The 14,038-nt window shown below is 37.7% G+C and overlaps 1 protein-coding gene across 5 annotated transcripts in view; it reads left to right on the forward strand.

The window, feature by feature from the left end:
• CCDC50 (coiled-coil domain containing 50) overlaps positions 1–14,038 on the forward strand; it is a 117,012-nt gene that overhangs the window by 557 nt on the left and 102,417 nt on the right. The window lies entirely within an intron of this gene.

Here is a 14,038-nt window from a genome sequence, read left to right on the forward strand (position 1 = left end):
CCCTCCTTCTGTCTACTTTTCCTAGCCCTGCGTCTGGCTGGCTGACTTTCCCACCTTCCTCCAGGTTTAAAAGTTTAGTCTGGGCACTGCCCAGCGCAAGCAGCGGATGGGAAGCTGCTATAAATGAGCATTTTCTCACAAAAAGCACTAAGCAAGGGGGAGCAGGGGACTCACTGTGACCTTGATTTTTACTGGCTCCGTATACTGAGGTCCAGAAAAATCAAGATTGATTAGTATTGGTCTGGCTTGGCTTCTAGCAAGTAGCCCACTGACTTCTTGTTCCTCGTCTCCAGCCAGACCTAGTATTTTTTTTTTTTTTCCAACTGAGATCTTGGGTGCTGGATCGCCTTAATCTTTAGTGATCTTTGGCTGTTATTTTGACCTTGGGAAGCATGGAAGTCCCAGAGTGCTATCCGGGCTTGCAGAGGTTGTCTTTGTAGTGGATGTTATTTGTTTCAGCTGACTCTTGTGGTCTTCGTTGTCTTGGGAATATGGAATTGAAAATAAGAATCTTTGCTTTCTTGGAACTGCGTGTTTCATTGCCAACCTGATTTGATTCAAAGGGGCTTGTGGGTGCTCAGGCTGACCCCAGAATCCGAAGAAAGCTTGCCTGCTTGATGTCCCAGAGTTCCAAACACTAGGCGATTTTATGTAGAATTTTTAATTGGGCTGGGCCTGTCCTGTTGTTCCTGAAGGATGTTAAGAGTTTAGGCCTGAGATTTTTATCAAATAGTGTTTTTCAACCTTTCAGTTCCTAACCTGGCTTTGGTGAAGATTCTGGCATTCATATGTAAATGAACTTTTCTTAACACTGTCAAGTCTGGAGCCTGAGAGATAGGAAAGGCAAATTTACACTTTGGAAGTACAGGTCTTTGAGATTGTCATTAACCTTTCTGGTATGAGAGAGAGAGAGAGAGAGAGAGAGAGAGAGAGAGAGAAAACAACCTTAATATGTAAAGTATTAGTCAGGTAGTGCTAAGATTTTACCCAGCTCCCTGTATGTCAGTGACCTGAAACAAACTTGAAACTCACTTTCTGTGTATGCATTTATATTACTCTTAGGTCTTCTGGTTTCTAACCGAGACATGAATGGTTTATTCTAGTATATTCTTTCTTAAGGGTTTCAACAAACACTTTCCATCTGTAAATGCAAAATTTTTCCATTGCTAAACTCCGGAGTTTAACACATTTGGATTGCTTTTATTTTGCACAACATGCTGTTTGGCAGTCGCGTTTACATGATATGGTAAAGTGGTAAGGACATTTCTGTGGCTGTTTCATTAAGTTAGAATTAAGTATCGATTTACTTTGAAGGTGGTCCGAAATTGTTGAGAAGATTATTGTCTATGTAAGCATCTGATTTTTCTAGTTCAAAGATCATCAAAGGAAGTGATACACTATACTAGGAATGTGCTAATGGTGGTGTGGTTTTTGATCTGGGAAGTATTCACATCGAATAAAGTGTATCTGTCCCTAATATAACTCTTAATTATGGCCAGTTGCTCCCTAACGATGTTTCTGGACCCTAATTAAAGAAAATAAAGTTGGTGTCCATGATTGGATAAAACAAACACAAACATTGAGACTTCTTAATACTGAAACTCCAACTCAGTTTGAAAAGGAAGTTTAGTAATAATTTGCTTAATATTCTGGCACAGATTTTTAAACTCCAGTTTTAAAAATCTGTCTCCTCTACTTCTCCTATCAATCTAAACCTTTATATACAATTACAATTTGGGATCATGGGGTAGATTCCAATAGAGATTGAGAAGAATAATGCAGTGGATGCCTGTCCCTTCCCACTGCCCTTTTCTTTAGGAGAGGATGGGGAGCCCTGGGACTTTTGTTGTGAACTTCTCAACAGAGGTCATGGTAGCAGCTGACATCAGGGAAAGAGACTATTTGAAAACTTTTTTTTTCTAGGTTAAAGTCGAATGCTTGCTTATTTAGTTTTAAGATGGCCAAAGATATTCAACATTTGGACAGGCCTTTGAAAAAAATAACTACAGCAGTATTTTTACTTTGGGAAATCTCTTAAAATAGGAGACAAAGGGACATGTGCGAGTTCTTATGCAGTGAAAAGAATTAAGTCTAACTAAATGTCAACACACATCATTATTTCTGGTTTAAAACCATATTTGGAACATCTAAATACTTTTTGTAATGGAAATACTGTTGCCATTGTTTGGTAGTAGTGCTTTATTTCTTCTGAAACGTTTGAGGTTCTTTGCCACAAGATTGAAAATAATTCTCAGCCACTTTTTATCAGTAGATGTGTAACTCAAATGCACCATGCAGTTTGTGAGTGCTAGACAAAGGTATTCTCAAATAGACAAAGGTTCCAACAATATTCCGAAAGTCTTTTAGTTTAGATCAGAGCTCCGCCCCCCCCCCCCCCCCCCCCACAAAAAAGAGCACTTTTCATTAGTTAACAAGCTTAGAGTTTTGGTAAATTTTAGCTTCTTCGCTGAATCTTCTTTCTGAAACCGCAATCCACACTCCCCACTTTTTTTTCCTCTCTCCAGTCTGATTCCCATCTCTCTACTTAGTTTTAATTGCTCACCAATCACTAATCTTGCCCTTTCCACCATCTAACAGAGGTTTCACATTATCTTCAAGTTTTGGTCTGAGTGCTGTAGCCTGTCCATCAAAGCCATTTCTAGACCCTTTAAAGTTTATTAACTCGTTTTTTAGTCATTAGCGTTTTCCCACTTTTAGCCATTGAGCACTTATGTATCAACCCTCCCATCTTCTACCAGGGCTAACCTTCTTTTTTCTTTCCTTTCAGCAGTAAGAAATTTTATTATGTGTTATATATCCTTACTGTCCTTCAACTGGAAGTTTCCACCGTCTCCAAAGTTAGTTAACTCTGTGTGTGTGTGCAGGCACGTGTGCACCTGAGTGCAGTCACGATTAGCATCTGAAATTGGTGCACTTGGTAGAGACATTTCTTGAAATAAAGGTAGCTAGCTATTCTGAGAGCAAATCCTTTTTCTTTCGTGAAAGACAAAAGTTAATACATTTTCTGAAGTATGCCTAGAAAGCACTGATTCATTTTAGGTCCAGGACACCCCAGTGGCATAATGGGGTAAATTAAGTTAATGGCATAAATCCAGAACTTTAAGGGGAAGAATACAAAATTATGTCTGGTGCAGTGAATAAACCAAGTAGTCCCAGAGATCTAAAGCATATCACACGCACACTAGGTACCTAATGCAATGGTGGTCTCTGAGAGGTGCATTATCTGGCTCCAGGGCAAACTCACTTTCTGTTTTCTGCAAAATTCCACAGCAGTTTTTTTTGTTGTTGTTGTTATTGTCTTTTAATGAGACCACGGCTAGATCTTCAGTTAGGAGGTTTGTGTCTTGCTTTTCCTTACCCTCATCTGGCTTCAGGTCTTTCACATAGCCAGCAAAGATTCAGCAAATATTTGAATGTGTGAATGAATGAATGAGTAAATCATGAATACTAGATGCTCCCTTTTAGTTTAGGAATCCTATCTCTGGCATAATTTCATATTCCTTCTCAGAGCATAAGCTCTTTTTTTGTGTGTGTGTTTTTTTAATTTATTTATTTTATAAATTTATTTTTATTTATTTTTGGCTGTGTTGGGTCTTTGTTGCTGCGTGCAGGCTCTCTGTGGTTGCAGCGAGCGGGGGCTACTCTTTGTTGCTGTGCACGGGCTTCTTATTGCAGCGGCTTCTCTTGTTGCGGAGCACGGGCTCTAGGCGCACGGGCTTCAGTAGTTGTGGCAGGCGGGCTCAGTAGTTGTGGCAGGCGGGCTTAGTTGCTCTGCGGCATGTGGGATCTTCCCAGACCAGGATTCGAACCTTTGTCCCCTGCATTAGCAGGCGGATTCTTAACCACTGTGCCACCAGGAAAGTCCTCAGAGCATAAACTCTTAAAGGGCAGAGATAATGCCTTTTAACTATGGGCATCATGTATCTTAGTGCCGCTATTAACTTTATAAAAACTTTTAATCTATTTTTCTAATGTTTTTTCTTCTCTGATCTTCGCTGTGGTGGAGAGGCAGTCCTGTAGAATTCAAAGAGTTGTTGTAAAGAACCCTTGAAATTCCGTACGTGCATCCAGAATGCCTCTCACATAAGGGGAAAAAACATCTTTCAGTTTATTGCTATATGCAGGTATGCAGTACCTTCTTAAATGAATCAGTGATTTTTAAAAAATGAAATAGCTGTTAATTGTAAAATAAAGATTATCTTAATGATTTGAGAAATGCTTTTTTTTTTTTAAACTAACAAGTACATAAAGGACAACTTCTCCCTTGTGGGAAACTGTAAAGTTAATTGCTATTTTAAAAAAAGGATCTCAGAGTAGAAAGCATTAAAAACCACTGATCTAGGCCAGCCAGATTTTCCAGATGAAAATCTGAGAGCCAGGATGGGAAAGTGAGTTGTATCAAACCGCTGAGGCTAAGTATCTAAAAATTGTCACATGGGGCCTAGCCTTAGAAAAGTTCAAAACTGAGTATTCACACAGCTCAGTCTTCCCTGCTCTCTCCTTTCCCACCTTCCCCTTCCTTTCCTGTCTCCTCCCTTCCTCTCTCTTCCTTTGTTCCCTCTCACTCTTCTTCTCTTTCTTTTAAATTATTCTGTAGATGCATAAGAATCATTCCTCATGTATTCCGTTAATACTGTCATTTAAAACAGTGGAATAAAAATAATGAATGACAAAACAATTCCAGAGATTTTTCTCAACTTATTTTAGGGATACTGTTTGATATGAATGTTAATGAGTTAACATAGGTTTCATTTTATTTTTTAATTAAAAGCCTTTTTTTTTAGGTTTTTATTTCGATTCAGCAAATGAATTACTGGGTGAACTACAGGAGGTCATACTCCTGCCTCAGTGTTTTTTTCTACCTAGAAAATGCATTTCTTCTCTCGTACACTCAGCTGAAGGGGCTAATGTTTAGAGGCTTGGACATTTTAAGAAGTTTAAACATATTAGGGAAATAAAGAAAGCCATAGGCTATGTTTTTTTCTCTAGTTCTTTTCAAGAACATAGAAGTTTTGATTGAGATAAATGAATTTTTGCCTCAGTAACAAAAAGCAGTGTGATACCACAAAACTTAAGTAAACTCTGCTTGAAATCCCAGTTCTCTAAGTACAGGAGTGTATTTTAAAATTAACTACCCTGACCTATAAGGGGAAAAAAATAAACCTTATCACAGCTACATTTGCAGTTTCAGATGTAGCCACTGGAAGGGCTGTTGGATTAATGTTTTTAACTGATGACCTATTTAAAAGTGTCCTGTGCTTCAAACCTGTAAAATTAGGATACCCTAGATCCTAAATAAGACCTACAAAGGATCATTGGTCTTATATACCTTGGGGATTATTTAGACTATTTATTCCCAGATGTTTGAATTTAGAAACCAGTACAAAAGAGTTCCTAGATACTACTTTTAAAAGGACATGACAAACATGCATACTCAAAACAACTGTTTTTTTTTTGGTCATTATTATCATTAAAACACATAAACACACACACATTAAGATACGTAGGTCTGGGCTTCCCAGGTGGCGCCGTGGTTGCGAGTCCGCCTGCTGATGCAGGGGACACGGGTTCGTGCCCCGGTCGGGGAAGATCCCACATGCCGCAGAGCGGCTGGGCCCGTGAGCCATGGCCGCTGAGCCTGCGCGTCCGGAGCCTGTGCTCCACAACGGGAGAGGCCACAGAAGTGAGAGGCCCGCGTACCGCAAAAAAAAAAAAAAAAAAAAGATACGTAGGTCTTCATATAATAGTTGGTAACCATACACTGACATAAAAACATTGAAAGCTTTCTGATAAACCAGAACCAATGTAAAACCAGTCTTGCTTGTTGTATATCAGTGTTTTTTTTTCTTTTTAGTCAAATTCATTGATGTATAATTCACGTACAGTAAAAACGCATCCTTCTTAGTATGCAGTTCTGAGTTTTGACAAATGTATAGTCTCGTACCCACCACAGCAATCAAGATACAGAACAGTTACATAACCCCCAGACTGCTCCACCCTTTTCCCCACCTCCACCAACCGCTGATGTGTTTGCTGTCCCTATAGTTTTGCCTTTACAAAAATGTCATATACATGGGATCATCCAATAAGTTGCTTTTTGAGTTTGGCTTCTTTCGCTTACCATAGTACATCTGATATCATGTGTGCATCAGTAATTTTGTTCTTTTTTATTGCTGAGTTCCAGTGTATGGCTGTACCACCATTTGCTTATCCATTCACTGGTTGACGAACATTGGGGTGTTTTCACTTTTGGTGGTTATAAATAGTCTCTGTAAACATTTGTATACAGGGTTTTTTTGGGGGGTGAACATGTTTTCATTTCTCTTGGGTAAGCACCTAGGGTAGGATTACTGGGTCATATGGTGAATGTATGTTTAGCTTTATAAGAAACTGCCAAACTTTTTCAAAGTGGCCTGTACCGTTTTGCATTCCCACAAGCAAAGTATGTGAGCTCCAATTGCTCTGCATCCTTGTCTGCACTTTACATTGTCAAGATATATTTTTTAAAATTTTTAACTAGTTTTTTAAGGGTTTAAATTCTGGTTTTGTTGTTTCGTAGCTGTGTGATCTAAATTTTAACAGTGTAATATTATCTTATGTGGCTTTAATTTGCATTTCTCTAATGACTAATGATTGGAGCCTCTTTTCTTGTGCTTATTTCCCATTCTCATATCGTTTGTCGAAGGAGTGTGTGTTCTAAGCTTTGCCTTTAAAAGAAAAATCAGACTGTTTTCTTTTTATTGAGTTTTGAGGGTTCTTTACATATTCTGAATTCAAGTCTTCTATCAGATAAATATTTTGAAAATGTCGGTGGTCTTTAAACCTTGGTGTAACATTAGGATGATGTGGGGAGCTTTGCTATAAACATATTCCTGCCCTACTTGATATCAGCTGAATCTCTTGGAGATGGTCCCGGGAATCTATAGATTTTTATATCTAGATTATACTCTTGGACTTACAATAGACATTTGGAACATATGACTAAGAATACTGTGGCCACCCTAATGCAGGGATTGATCCTACCCTACTCTGATTTTTTTAAGCTTTTGCATTGGCAACTCATTTCTTTATCAGGGTTAAAGAATGGGCAGCATTTTTTTTTTTTTCCTTTTAGTAATTGAAATTAGTTCCTCTAAGATAGGGGTTTGCAAACTATGGCCTATGGGCCACCGCTTGTTTTTATACAAGTGAGCTGAAGATAGTCTTTACATTTTTTAATGATTAAAAAAAAGAGGAAGAAGAATGTTTTGTGACAGGTAAAAATTATATGGAATTCAAATTTCAATGCCTAAAGTTTTATTGGAACGTAACTTTGCTCATTTGTTTACATATTGTCTGTGGCTGCCTTCATGCTGCGAATGCTGAGATGAGTGTCATTATAACAGAGACTATGATCAGCAAAGCGTAAATTCTTTACTATCTGGTACTTTGTAGAAAAACAATAATTTCTTTGGGACCATTTCAGTGAAACCATTTAAAAAACTTCCCTATTTAATCTTTTTTGATATTTCAGTTATCACTATGAACATTTATCAAAACTTTTCTTAATTATAGTGGTGCCCTGTTGGGGACTATTATTGGCTGACCTCGTGTAGCATGTTTTATTTTTGTAGTGACTTTTAAAAATACAGGCTTACATCCTGATTTTTATTTTACTTTTTTTTAAGAAGAAAATGTGCTCTCCATATAAATTTCTAGGGACTTCACAATTGATTATCAAGGTAGAAATCTTATGGAAAGTGAGAATAATCCATATGCCAACTCTGAGTAAGGACCTGTGGGGCTTTCATGAGTGAAGTGCATGAGTAAACAAGTTCAACTTCTAAAAAGTTTGCTTATGATTCTTAGCTTGTTACTTGTTACTGGCTCTCCTCAAAACATGTTACGAACATTTGCATGAATGAAATGCCACTTTGTCTCCTTGGAAACTTGTATCAGAAGTACCTCGGTTGATTTACCACTAAACTTTGAAGGCCTAGTGTGTGATGGGCATTTCTAGTCCTGATACAGCTTCTCAATGACCAAACACCAGGGGAGTCCCCACTGGACTTTTTTGGCTTTTATTTTTCTAATGAGTCATAAAGACTGAGTCACTTTCCATTAGCATTACTCCAGGACTTTTAACTGCGTATAGTAAAAGCACAAATGACTTACAAGGATATCTTTCCCTCTTCATTGCCTCCCCATCAACCAATTTTTTTGCCTGTTGACTATATAGAGGAGTCCATGATTCACTTTAGGTATTAAATTCACTAATTTTTGAGTAGCACTTCCCACCAAATACTTTAAAATATTAGCTTTGTCTTTCATATTATGAAATTCAGCAAAATACAGAATGTTAGGGTTGGCAAATACTTTCGAAACGTTTTTATTGTCTAGATGGGAAACCAGAAGTAGAGGAAGAGAAACAAGGGACTTGATTAAGATTCATATCCTCTCATCTGCACGTTGAGATTGGCCTGACATCTGCCAGCAGCTATTTTGGAAAGGACTATGCACTCTCAGTGTCTGCATTTACAGATCACTTTCTGGCTTTGCTTACAAATGGTTCCTTATCCTGTCAGTGATTGCTGGACTCTAACTTGCCATGTCTGCTTCTGTTGTTTTCCCAGTTTTCCATGGTCAGACCTCATTATTTTAAATTGGGCTTTAGTGTACCCATGAAGCATTTCTTCTTTTCTTTTCCCCCTGTAAGTTACCCCATTAAAACTCCACAGAGCTAATGTTTGAAAGATCATTTTGGCTATGTGTGTATATTGGAAGGGACAAGCTGAAGGTTTAGAAAATGGCTGGGGAGCTATTATTGATAGACTCCAGTTTACTGTGCTTTTAACATCCCTGAATTCCAGGAACTTGGTTGCAGTGGCACTCAGGCTCCCCCAAAATAGGATAATTACTGAGGCTTAAAGGCAGCGCTGCCAAATAATTTATAGGCCAAACCCAGACACTTTGTGAGTAAAAAGGGTTATTCTAATAATTTTACCAGAATAGGTGTATGCTGGTGACCACACAACTGCAAGACACATTGCTGAAATACCACAGGCAGCTGGATGTGGTGAGTAAGCAAGGTCCTTGTTAAAAAACCCTTTCTAGATATGAAATGTAAAGTTTTTGTTGACACTTAAAACCTGAAGGGTACCTGTTTCCCATATACTGTCTTGAGGTTCTTAATGTGTTTTCTATTTCATAATTGATTACTAAGTGAAATCTGCTCAATTGGAGATAGTAGGAATAATTAAGTTTTCATTTAGCTCTTCATATGTGGGTTTCCGAAAATTCTACATTTTTTTTAACGCGGGCCTCTCACTGTCGTGGCCTCTCCTGTTGTGGAGCACAGGCTCCGGACGCGCAGGCTCAGCGACCATGGCTCACGGGCCCAGCCGCTCCGCGGCATGTGGGATCTTTCCGGACCAGGGCACGAACCTGCGTCCCCTGCATCGGCAGGCAGACTCTGAACCACTGCGCCACCAGGGAAGCCCCTAAAATTCTACTGTTAATTAGTTAGTTTTCTTTTTGTTTCCTGTTTATTGGTTCTCCCCATTTATTCCCCCTGAATGTGGAGAATGGGTGTTGAAATTTGTGTAATTGAAGGGAGGTAAGAAATGCACACATTTCTGATTCCTACTTACTTGGCAGTATGTAATATAAGTATCATTTTCTTCATCTTAAATAGAGTAGGAGGCTACCATTTTACTCTGTGCATTTCTGCTGTGTATCTTTTAAGTAATTGAGCTCCTCCTAGAATTATTTTGCAGTATTTGCTCTTGTTTACTGATACATTAAATAATTTGTCCAGATTGAAAGGAAGCTTGTATAAAATTTAACTTAAGCAGACTGACTTCTTTGGAAAGGGGAAGTACTTTGAACCTAGACTTGTTAAGCCTTGGTTTCACATCTCATCTTTCCTACTCATTTGATGTAAGGTCTCAGAGAAAACACTCAGTATCTCTAAGCTTCACTTTCCTTATCTGTTTATTGGAGATAATATTTACTGTGTCTAATATATGGACTTTCCATGAGAGTTAATTGAAGAAATGGATATGAAAGTATTTTGCAAAATGCGGTGTTATACATTCAGTCTCAGTGATATTACTGTTCAAGTTACCCTAAAATACTCCAACTTTTCCTTTTTCCAGACCATTGTTATTTGAGCCCTAATCCTCTGCATGGTATTTCCTTCTATACTCTCTAAATATAGCATATTTCTATCCTCTCATCCTCTCACTACCTCCCCAGGCCCAGCTCAAATGCTGATTCTCAGTTAAGTCTACCCTGTTTCTTTCCTGTGTATCTTTTTAACTTACTTCCTTAAGCAACATGTCTCATCCTCTGTATTGGTCTGAAAGCTCTCCATCAAGACAAGACTGGTAGCTGACTGATCTCAGTACTACTTAGGGATCCTTACCCATAGGAGATACTCCAGAAAACTTGTCAGAGTATCTGACATCTTATGTTCAGTGGGCAGACTGACCTGAGCTAACTGAACTAATGACACTAGAATAAGGGCTATGATCATTTGCATGAATTCACTGGGATAGGAATAGAGGATTAGAAGCAATCACTTTTACTTTTTGTTGCATGAAATTTCCCCATCTCTCACATGTCTGTAGGGGACTGATTGGTGTTAAGGTTAACTCAAGGCCAAAACACATAGTAGGCTCCTTTGGAAGCAATGATCTTACCTGTTTACGGATTGATTTTAGTTAAGTAAGACCCTGTTCAAGTGTGTACATTTTCCAGGATTGTGATCTGGTATCGTTTTGTTGCTGTTACTAAAGGATCCAATTAGTTTCTTAGATGGTATTGGATTCTATTCAGACTTTTTATGTTTACTGTTTTCTCCTTTAAATTTATTTTTAGGTAAAGGGGTCAAAGTTCTTATAAAGTTTTAACTAAACAGGTCACATGTAACATGTATTTTTTAAGTTCTTGGTTATAGAGTTCCTGACTGTGAAGAATCTGAATATTTTGAGTTGGAAACTAAAAAGATGAATGTACAGATTATAAACCTGGTATGGTCTATGATCAAGAGAGGGTGGGAAAGCGTGAGCAAAAGAGCTCAAGCATCTTTGCTTTGGGGGTGGATACGTTTAATTCATACTTATTTTAGGATGGTTTTCTAAATTAGGGCATACTGCGTAGTCTCTTTCAGCTTCATGTGGTGTATTAGAAGTTAACACTGTTTTAAAAACATGCAGTGCTACAAAAACCAATTTATACTTCTAAGTAGATATTATAGCAGTTTTTAAAAATCATCAAAATGACTTTGAATTCTTAAAAAACAAGTGAGAAAGTGAATCAATCCTTTAGAGCAGAAAGGTGTTTGGACAGCTTGTCTTCCTGTTCACAGATGCAGGCTGCCCCTGATTTTCTTTCACTTCCTCTTCAGGGGAATTACATGACAGCCAAATATACTATAGGATAACCAAATATACCATACTGAAACCAGTTTCAGTAGCAGTACATAGAGAAATCCAAGGCATTTAGAACACATTCTAGTTGAACTTAAATTTGGTGATCTTCAAGAAGACTTCTGAATATTGAGGGTGTTCGCTTTCCCAGGCTGTACTCTGTTCATTGGGCCCCAGGTTAACCTTTTAGTAAATAGTACTGTCCATAATTGCGTTCATTGGACAGTGAATGAATGATAACATGGTCTCATTTTACCATGATACTGAAGGCTCTGTGAGAACTGCTAGTTGAGACAGGATAAGTCTACCTTTTTATAAGTCACTAGATTGAACAAAAGGTTATTTTAAGATTTATTGGTGGTTAAGGCTACTATACATAAAATAAGGTGGATAAAAGCGGATGTTTGCCATTTTGTATGGTAGAAATGGTAAAACCAACAACAGCAATGAAGAAAGCAATATTTGGTACAGGAGAAAGTTAGCATAACAGTCATCCTGTATGGGTAGTCTTTTATATAGGCTGTGGTTATGACATTTTAGATGATGTGCTTGTATCCAAGAGACAAATATATATTACTTATACTGAATCAACTAAATTTCCTACTACCCTATATCTAAGTGGGAGGAATTCTTAAAAATAATTTGGACTGTTTCCTTATAGGTCAGGACACTGAAGTTCTGATTTGGAAAGTGACTTGTCAAAGGTCACTTGGTGAGCTGCTGACAGAGGCAGAACTACAATTCTGACCGGTATCTGGAATGAGGAACTGGGCTGTTTTTACTCAACCTGTTTGTTCCTTATATGCTACAATAAGACCATTATATTTCTATAAATTGGGAAAGAGATATCTATATTTCTTATAGTAAGATACCAAAATGCCATGTGGATTTGGCAGAAAGCTTTTACTAGCGTATTCAAGGAACAGAAATTAGGAAAATTCATCTGGTTTTAGGCATGCTGTATTTTAAATTTACATGTTAATATTTTGTTTAGATTTTGATGGCTGCACTTCTTCTCAACAGTCTACTCTCCGACCATTCTTAATGGTGATACTTTGATGATTCTTCTATTTTAGTAAACTATAATTACATGACTTTCACCTAGAATTCTACTTTGCTTTCTAATCCGGGACATTCAACTGAAAAAAGTTTGGAGTGGTGGAGCTTATTAAACATTCTAGACACATTGATTTCCTTTTAACTCAGGCCCACAATGCATACATATAGGAAACATGTTCTCCCTCATGGGAAAACATATGAAGTTAGAAAGAGCTATTGAAATGTAGTCAACTGTTGATTATATTGTAATTCCTTGCCAGGAAACATTTCCATACATTCATAAGAGGAAGTAGTGATTGCTTATTCCATTATAGATTCTATACTACAGAAGTGATATATCTGTGTTAATCAGGGACTTAGTGGGACCTGACTAAAAGAAGTACTTAATAGAAAATAACTAATTATAAGAATTCATTAACTCTGATGATGCCAGTAATAATTGGAAGTTCCGTTTATTGAACTTCCTTTTACTGAGTGACAGATGTTTTCTTTGGCCCTTCACTTACCTAATTTAGTCCTCACAACATTTATCCTCATTTTGCAGATGAGGAACCTGAAGCTCAAAGAGATCAAATAACTTGCCTAAGATCTTTTAGCCAATAAGAAAGCAATATTTGAATCCTGATCTGTATAGCTCCAAAGTTGTTTTTTCTTCTCTGAAATACTCTTTAAACATTAGGCAAAATCCAAATCAGAACCATCATGCCATTTTATGTCCTCTGTTCCCTTTTGTATTGTTGAAGAAATCTCAGCTTCTTTCTTACTGGAGTTTATTACTAAACTTCAGTTTTTGCTTCTCTCTTCCCATAGCACTGAGTGTCCAACCTTCTTTGGTAATAGAGAACCATCAAAAGTTCACATCTAACTTAAATACCACTAAGGTGAATACAGGTTTCCTTCTCAAAAAGAAAAGAAATAAAGTAAAATATCCCCTCTGATGAACTACATGGAGAACCAAAGTGGTTGACAGAATCCCTTCTTAAAATCTATGCACAACTCCCTGTTACCTGCTTAGGACGTTTCTGGGTGTACTTTGGAACACAGGCTTGTTTTTTCCAGTTTGCTGTTGGGTCATTACCTTCTTCTGTATAGAGTATTTCTAGGAGACAAAATCTGCTTTTAATATAAGCCGCTTGTAAGAGAAATCTCCTGGTCTTCTGGGGAGGCATTCCCCTAGTAAGTGTAAAAACTGAGCTGATCTTAGGAATGTACCCATGATCTCAAGATACCTTTTAGAAAAACACAATCTAGTCAGTAAACATGACCAATTATTGAGCATACGGCAGCATATCAGAGTAGAATTCCAGAAGTCTCAAGACTTGCCCATTTATTTTATGTGCCTACTTTCAGATTTACATTATCCAAGATTACTGGAAATGAGTGTAGAGTTCTGACAGATGGTTACCACAGTGGAACTGCGAGTGTTGCCATTTGCTTTATGGGAACAAGATTGTAAGAGAATATTTTTCCCATACCTGCTTATCCCATGAGCAATTTTTTAAGTTTGTTTTTTTTTAAATTTTGAGTATTACTGTACTCTCAATCTT

The sequence above is a fragment of the Tursiops truncatus genome, chromosome 4 (genome assembly GCF_011762595.2).
Source record: "Tursiops truncatus isolate mTurTru1 chromosome 4, mTurTru1.mat.Y, whole genome shotgun sequence".
Lineage (NCBI taxonomy): Eukaryota > Metazoa > Chordata > Mammalia > Artiodactyla > Delphinidae > Tursiops > Tursiops truncatus.